Source organism: Procambarus clarkii, chromosome 66 (assembly GCF_040958095.1).
Source record: "Procambarus clarkii isolate CNS0578487 chromosome 66, FALCON_Pclarkii_2.0, whole genome shotgun sequence".
Classification (NCBI taxonomy): domain Eukaryota; kingdom Metazoa; phylum Arthropoda; class Malacostraca; order Decapoda; family Cambaridae; genus Procambarus; species Procambarus clarkii.
In genome coordinates, this window is record NC_091215.1 from 12,829,745 (window position 1) to 12,838,744 (window position 9,000).

The window sequence follows — 9,000 nt, forward strand, 5'->3', positions numbered from 1 at the left end:
TTGATGATATTTTGTTTATATTTTTATAAATGTCAAAATATTGCTAAATTCGATGATTTTTAGTACAAAACAAAATGCAAGAAAACTTGCTTAAAAATGCAAAATTTGCGATATTCTGATGAAGGCCAAATCACATATCGTGAGAAAACATGTAGTAGTATCGAAATATTGGTAAAACGAATATATTTACGAAAAGTCACACTACATTAAAAATGTTAAAAAAATCGCTATATTACCAAATTTGAGGATTTTAACTTCAAGTCATAAACCGAGGTTTCGTATTATATAGATCCTTGAAAAGACATATAAAAATGTGTTTCCAATACAAATGATAAAAATCAATGTGTTTTCATTAGAATTAACTAAAATGTTCCTGATTTTCCGTTTATATTACCAATGGAAGATGTACACGTAAAACGGCTCTAATCCGGCTGAAACGTCGATATATGCAATAAAAACAGAACTTTTCCCCTTTTCAATATCTTACTCAGTATTTTAATGAGAAACAAATATTTGATTGAAAATAAAGGATTTAATGTTAATTTCCATTCAAGTATGTGTTTACATCATTTTAATCGTATATTTAATGAATTAATACCAATAAACTGAAAATTCACAAAAACGTGGAAAAACGGCAAAATATTGCCTTATTCGATGATATTTTGTTTAAATCACATAAAGGAAAAGGGATGATAAGAAAGAAAGACATATAGAGACATATAGAAAACCATATAAAAATGTTAATTCTAATGAAAACACATTGATTTTTATCATTTGTATTGGAAACAATATTGTCATATGTCTTTTCTTGGATCTAAATAATACGAAACCTCGCTTTATGATTCTAAGTTAAAATCCTCAAATTTGGTATAAAAGTGCCTTTTTTCACGTTTATCATTTAGTTTGATATTACGTAAATATATTCATTTCTTTACCAATATTTCGATACTATTTACGTAGTATCACGATATGTGATTTAGCCTTCAAATCTCAGAATTTCGCATAATATTCCATTTTAAGCAAGTTTTCTTGCGTTTTGTTTCGTACGAAAAATCATCGAATTTAGCAATATTTTGACGTTTATCATCCCCTTTTCCTTTATGTGATTTAAACAAAATATCATCGAATTAAGCAATATTTTACCGTTTTTCCACTTTTTTGTGAATTTTCCGTTTATTGTTATTAATTCATTAAATATACGATAAAAATGATGCAAACACATAATTGATTAGAAATTAACCTTAAATACTTCATTTTCAATCAACTATTTGTTTCTCGTTAAAATACTGAGTAAGATATTAAAAAGGGGAGAAGTTCGGTTTTTATTGCATATATCGACTTTTCAGCCGGAATAGAGCGGTTTTACGTGTACATCTTCTATCGGTAATATAAACGAAAAATCAGGAACATTTTAGTTAATTCTAATGAAAACACATTGATTTTTATCATTTGTATTGGAAACAACACTGTCATATGTCTTTTCTTGGATCTAAATAATACGAAACCTCGCTTTTGATTCGAAGGTAAAATCCTCAAATTTGGTATAATAGTGACTTTTTTCACGTTTTTCATGTAGTTTGATATTACGTAAATATATTCATTTTTACCAATATTTCGATACTATTTCATGTAGTACCACGATATGTGATTTGGCCTTCATATCTCAGAATTTCGCATAATATTGCATTTTAAACAAGTTTTCTTGCATTTTGTTTCGTACTAAAGATCATCGAATTTAGCAATATTTTGACGTTTATCATCCCCTTTTCCTTTATGTGATTTAATCAAAATATCTTCGAATTAGGCAATATTTTGCCGTTTTTCCACGTTTTTGTGAATCTTCAGTTTATTAGTATTAATTCATTAAATATATGACAAAAATCATGCAAACACATGATTGATTAGAAATTAACCTTAAATACCTCATTTTCAATCAACTATTTGTTTCTCGTTTAAATACTGATTAAGGTATTGAAAAGGGGAGAAGTTCGGTTTTTATTGCATATATCGACGTTTCAGCCGGAATAAAGCGGTTATACGTGTACATCTTCCATCGGTAATATAAACGGAAAATCAGGAACATTTCGTTAATTCTAATGAAAACACATTGATTTTTATCATTTGTATTGGAAACAACATTGTCATATGTCTTTTTTTGGATCTAAATAATACGAAACCTCGCTTTATGATTCGAAGTTAAAATCCTCAAATTTGGTATAATAGTGACTTTTTCACGTTTATCATTTAGTTTGATATTACGTAAATATATTCATTTCTTTACCAATATTTCGATACTATTTATGTAGTATCACGATATGTGATTTAGCCTTCAAATCTCAGAATTTCGCATAATATTCCATTTTAATCAAGTTTTCTTGCGTTTTTTTCGTACGAAAAAACATCGAATTTAGCAATATTTTCACGTTTATCATCCCATTTTCCTTAATGTGATTTAAACAAAATATCATCGAATTAGGCAAGATTTTACCGTTTTTCCACGTTTTTGTGAATTTTCCGTTTATTGTTATTAATTCATTAAATATACGATAAAAATGATGCAAACACATAATTGATTAGAAATTAACCTTAAATACTTTTTAATCAACTATTTGTTTCTCGTTAAAATACTGAGTAAGTTATTGAAAAGGGGAGAAGTTCTGTTTTTATTGCATATATCGACGTTTCAGCAGGATTAGAGCGGTTTTACGTGTACATCTTCTATCGGTAATATAAACGGAAAATCAGGAACATTTTAGTTAATTCTAATGGAAACACATTGATTTTTAACATTTGTATTGGAAACAAAATTGTCATATGTCTTTTCTTGGATCTAAATAATACGAAACCTCGCTTCATGATTCGAAGTTAAAATCCTCAAATTTGTTATAATAGTGAATTTTTCACGTTTTTCATGTAGTTTGATATTACGTAAATATATTAATTTTTGCCAATATTTCGATACTATTTCATGTAGTATCACGATATGTGATTTGGCCTTCAAATCTCAGAATTTCACATAATATTCCATTTTAAGCAAGTTTTCTTGATTTTTGTTTCATACAAAAAATCATCGAATTTTAATATTTTGACGTTTATCATCCCCCCTTTTCCTTCATGTGATATAAACAAAATATCATCGAATTAGGCAATATTTTGCCGTTTTTTACGTTTTTGTGAATTTTTAGTTTATTGTTATTAATTCATTAAATATACAAATAAAAGATGCAAACACATAATTGATTAGATAATAACCTTAAATACTTCATTTTCAATCATCTATTTGTTTCTCGTTAAAATACTGAGTAAGATATTCAAAAGGGGAGAAGTTCGCTTTTTATTGCACATATTGACTTTTCAGCCGGAATAGAGCGGTTTTACGTGTACATCTTCCATCGGTAATAAACGGAAAATCAGGACATTTTAATTAATTCTAATGAAAACACATTGATTTTTATCATTTGTATTGGAAACAACATTGTCATATGTCTTTTCTTGGATCTAAATAATACGAAACCTCGCTTTATGATTCGAAGTTAAAATCTCAAATTTGGTATAATAGTGACTTTTTTCACGTTTTCATGTAGTTTGATATTACGTAAATATATTCATTTTTACCAATATTTCGATACTATTTCATGTAGTATCACGATATGTGATTTGGCCTTCAAATATCAGAATTTCGCATAATATTGCATTTTAAGCAAGTTTTCTTCCTTTTGTTTCGAACAAAAATCATCGAATTTAGCAATATTTTGACGTTTATCATCCCCTTTTCCTTTATGTGATTTAATCAAAATATCATCGAATTAGGCAATATTTTGCCCTTTTTCCACATTTTTGTAAATTTTCAGTTTATTGTATTAATTCATTAATATATGACAAAAATCATGCAAACACATAATTGATTAGAAATTAACATTATATACTCATTTTCAATCAACTATTTGTTTCTCGTTAAAATACTGATTAAGGTATAGAAAAGGGGAGAAGTTCGGTTTTTATTGCATATATCGACGTTTCAGCCGGAATAGAGCGGTTATACGTGTAAATCTTCCATCGGTAATTTAAACGGAAAATCATGAACATTTTAGTTAATTCTAATGGAAACACATTGATTTTTATTGCTATATGATTCGAAGTTAAAATCCTCAAATTTGGTATAATAGCGACTTTTTCACATTTATCATTTAGTTTGATATTACGTAAATATATTCATTTTTTTACCAATATTTCGATACTATTTCATGTTGTATCACGATATGTGATTTAGCCCTCAAATCTCAGAATTTCGCATAATATTGCATTTTAAGCTAGTTTTCTTGCGTTTTGTTTCGTGCGAAAAATCATCGAATTTAGCAATATTTTCACGTTTATCATCCCCTTTTCCTTTATGTCATTTAAACAAAATATCATCGAATTAGGCAAGATTTTACCGTTTTCCACGTTTTTGTGAATTTTCCGTTTATTGTTAATAATTCATTAAATATACGATAAAAATGCTGCAAACACATAATTGATTAGAAATTAACCTTAAATACTTCATTTTCAATCAACTAATTGTTTCTCGTTAAAATACTGAGTAAGATATTGAAAAGGGGAGAAGTTCTGTTTTTATTGCATATATCGACGTTTCAGCCGGATTAGAGCGGTTTTACGTGTACATCTTCTATCGGTAATATAAACGGAAAATCAGGAACATTTTAGTTAATTCTAATGAAAACACATTCATTTTAATCATTTGTATTGGAAACAACATTGTCATATGTCTTTTCTTGGATCTAAATAATACGAAACCTCGCTTTATGATTCTAAGTTAAAATCCTCAAATTTGGTATAATAGTGACTTTTTTCACGTTTATCATTTAGTTTGATATTACGTAAATATATTCATTTCTTTACCAATATTTCGATACTATTTATGTAGTATCACGATATGTGATTTAGCCCTCAAATCTCAGAATTTCGCATAATATTCCATTTTAAGCAAGTTTTCTTGCGTTTGTTTCGTACGAAAAAAATCGAATCGAATTTAGCATTATTTTCACGTTTATCATCCCCTTTTCCTTTATGTGATTTAAACAAAATATCATCGAATTAGTCAAGATTTTACCGTTTTTCCACGTTTGTGTGAATATTCCGTTTATTGTTATTAATTCATTATATATACGATAAAAATGTGCAAACACATAATTGATTAGAAATTAACCTTAATACTTCATTTTTAATCAACTATTTGTTTTCTCGTTAAAATACTGAGTAAGTTATTGAAAAGGGGAGAAGTTCTGTTTTTATTGCATATATCGACGTTTCAGCAGGATTAGAGCGGTTTTACGTGTACATCTTCTATCGGTAATATAAACGGAAAATCATGAACATTTTAGTTAATTCTAATGGAAACACATTGATTTTAACATTTGTATTGGAAACAAAATTGTCATATGTCTTTTCTTGGATCTAAATAATACGAAACCTCGCTTCATGATTCGAAGTTAAATTCCTCAAATTTGTTATAATAGTGAATTTTTCACGTTTTTCATGTAGTTTGATATTACGTAAATATATTAATTTTTGCCAATATTTCGATACTATTTCATGTAGTATCACGATATGTGATTTGGCCTTCAAATCTGAGAATTTCACATAATATTCCATTTTTAAGCAAGTTTTCTTGATTTTTGTTTCATACAAAAATCATCGAATTTAGTAATATTTTGACGTTTATCATCCCCCCCTTTTCCTTCATGTGATAAAACAAAATATCATCGAATTAGGCAATATTTGCCGTTTTTATACGTTTTTGTGAATTTTTTAGTTTATTGTTATTAATTCATTAAATAAACAAATAAAAGATGCAAACACATAATTGATTAGATAATAACCTTAAATACTTCATTTTCAATCATCTATTTGTTTCTCGTTAAAATACTGAGTAAGATATTCAAAAGGGGAGAAGTTCGCTTTTTATTGCACATATGACTTTTCAGCGGAATAGAGCGGTTTTACGTGTACATCTTCCATTGGTAATATAAACGGAAAATCAGGACCATTTTAATTAATTCTAATGAAAACACATTGATTTTTATCTTTTGTATTGGAAACAACATTGTCATATGTCTTTTCTTGGATCTAAATAATACGAAACCTCGCTTTATGATTCGAAGTTAAAATCCTCAAATTTGGTATAATAGTGACTTTTTTCACGTTTTTCATGTAGTTTGATATTACGTAAATATATTCATTTTTACCAATATTTCGATACTATTTCATGTAGTATCACGGTATGTGATTTGGCCTTCAAATATCAGAATTTCGCATAATATTGCATTTTAAGCAAGTTTTCTTCCGTTTGTTTCGAACTAAAAATCATCGAATTTAGCAATATTTTGACGTTAATCATCCCCTTTTCCTTTATGTGATTTAAACAAAATATCATCGAATTAGGCATATTTTGCCCTTTTTCCACATTTTTGTAAATTTTCAGTTTATTAGTATTAATTCATTAAATATATGACAAAATCATGCAAACACATAATTGATTAGAAATTAACATTATATACCTCATTTTCAATCAACTATTTGTTTCTCGTTAAAATACTGATTAAGGTATAGAAAAGGGGAGAAGTTCGGTTTTTATTGCATATATCGACGTTTCAGCCGGAATAGAGCGGTTATACGTGTAAATCTTCCATCGGTAATTTAAACGGAAAATCATGAAACATTTTAGTTAATTCTAATGGAAACACATTGATTTTTATCGCTATATGATTCGAAGTTAAAATCCTCAAATTTGGTATAATAGCGACTTTTTCACATTTATCATTTAGTTTGATATTACGTAAATATATCATTTTTTACCAATATTTCGATACTATTTCATGTTGTATCACGATATGTGATTTAGCCCTCAAATCTCAGAATTTCGCATAATATTGCATTTTAAGCTAGTTTCTTGCGTTTTGTTTCGTGCGAAAAAATCATCGAATTAGCAATATTTTCACGTTTATCATCCCCTTTCCTTTATGTCATTTAAACAAAATATCATCGAATTAGGCAAGATTTTACCGTTTTCCACGTTTGTGAATTTTCCGTTTATTGTTAATAATTCATTAAATATACGATAAAAATGCTGCAAACACATAATGATTAGAAATTAACCTTAAATACTTCATTTTCAATCAACTAATTGTTTCTCGTTAAAATACTGAGTAAGATATTGAAAAGGGGAGAGAAGTTCTGTTTTTATTGCATATATCGACGTTTCAGCCGGATTAGAGCGGTTTTACGTGTACATCTTCTATCGGTAATATAAACGGAAAATCAGGAACATTTTAGTTAATTCTAATGAAAACACATTCATTTTATCATTTGTATTGGAAACAACAACATGTCATATGTCTTTTCTTGGATCTAAATAATACGAAACCTCGCTTTATGATTCTAAGTTAAAATCCTCAAATTTGGTAATAGTGACTTTTTTCACGTTTATCATTTAGTTTGATATTACGTAAATATATATCATTTCTTTACCAATATTTCGATACTATTTATGTAGTATCACGATATGTGATTTAGCCCTCAAATCTCAGAATTTCGCATAATATTCCATTTTAAGCAAGTTTTCTTGCGTTTTTTCGTACGAAAAATCATCGAATTTAGCATTATTTTCACGTTTATCATCCCCTTTTCCTTTATGTGATTTAAACAAAATATCATCGAATTAGTCAAGATTTTACCGTTTTTCCACGTTTGTGTGAATATTCCGTTTATTGTATTAATTCATTATATACGATAAAAATGATGCAAACACATAATTGATTAGAATTTATCCTTAAATACTTCATTTTCAATCAACTATTTGTTTCTCGTTAAAATACTGAGTAAGATATTGAAAAGAGGAGAAGTTCTGTTTTTATTGCATCTATCGATGTTTCCGCAGGATTAGAGCGGTTTACGTGTACATCTTCTATCGGTATATAAACAGAAAATCAGGAACATTTTAGCTAATTCTAATGAAAACACAATGATTTTTATCATTTGTATGGAAACAAATAGATATATGTCTTTTCTTGGATCTAAATAATACGAAACTCGCTTTATGATCTAAGTTAAAATCTTTAAATTTGGTATAAAAGTGACTTTTTTCACGTTTTTCATGTAGTTTAATATTACGTAAATTAATTCGTTTTTTACCAATATTTCGATACTATTTCATGTAGTATCACGATATGTGATTTATCCTTCAAATCTCAAAATTTCGCATAATATTGCACTCTAAGCAAGTTTTCTTGCATTTGTTCGTACTAAAAATCATCGAATTAGCAATATCTCTCTTCAGCTCTGTATCACTCTCTTAAGCCTCTGCATTCCTCTCTGGAGCCTCAGCATCCCTTTCTTGAGCCTCTGCGTCCCTACCCCCTCTCTTAAGCCTCTGTATCATTCTCTTGAACCTCTGCATCCCTCTCTTAAGCCTCTACATCACTCTCTGGAGCCTCTGAATCTCTCTCTGGAGCCTCAGCATCACTCTCTTCAGCCTCTGCAGCATTCTCTTGAGCTATTCATCATTCTCCTTAGCCTCTGGATCCCTCTCTAAAGCCTCTGCATCCCTCTCTTCAGCCTCTGCATCACTCTCCTGAGCCTCTGCATCCCTCTCTTGAACTCCTGCATCACTCTCGTAAGCGTCTGCTTTCTTCTCTTGATCCCTGCATCACTCTCTTGAGCCTCTGCATCACTCACTTGAGCCTCTGCATCCCTCTCTTGAGCCTCTGCATCCCTCTTGAGCCTATTCATCACCCTCTTGAGCCTCTGCATCCCATCTTGAGTCTCTGCAACACACTCTTCAGCCTCTGCATCACTCTCCTGAGCCTCTGCATCCCTCTCTTGAACTCCTGCATCACTCTCGTAAGCGTCTGCTTACGAGAGTGATGCAGGAGTTGCTGAGATATGAAGGCTAAATCAATATCGTGATACTACATGAAATAGTATCGAAATATTGGCAAAAAT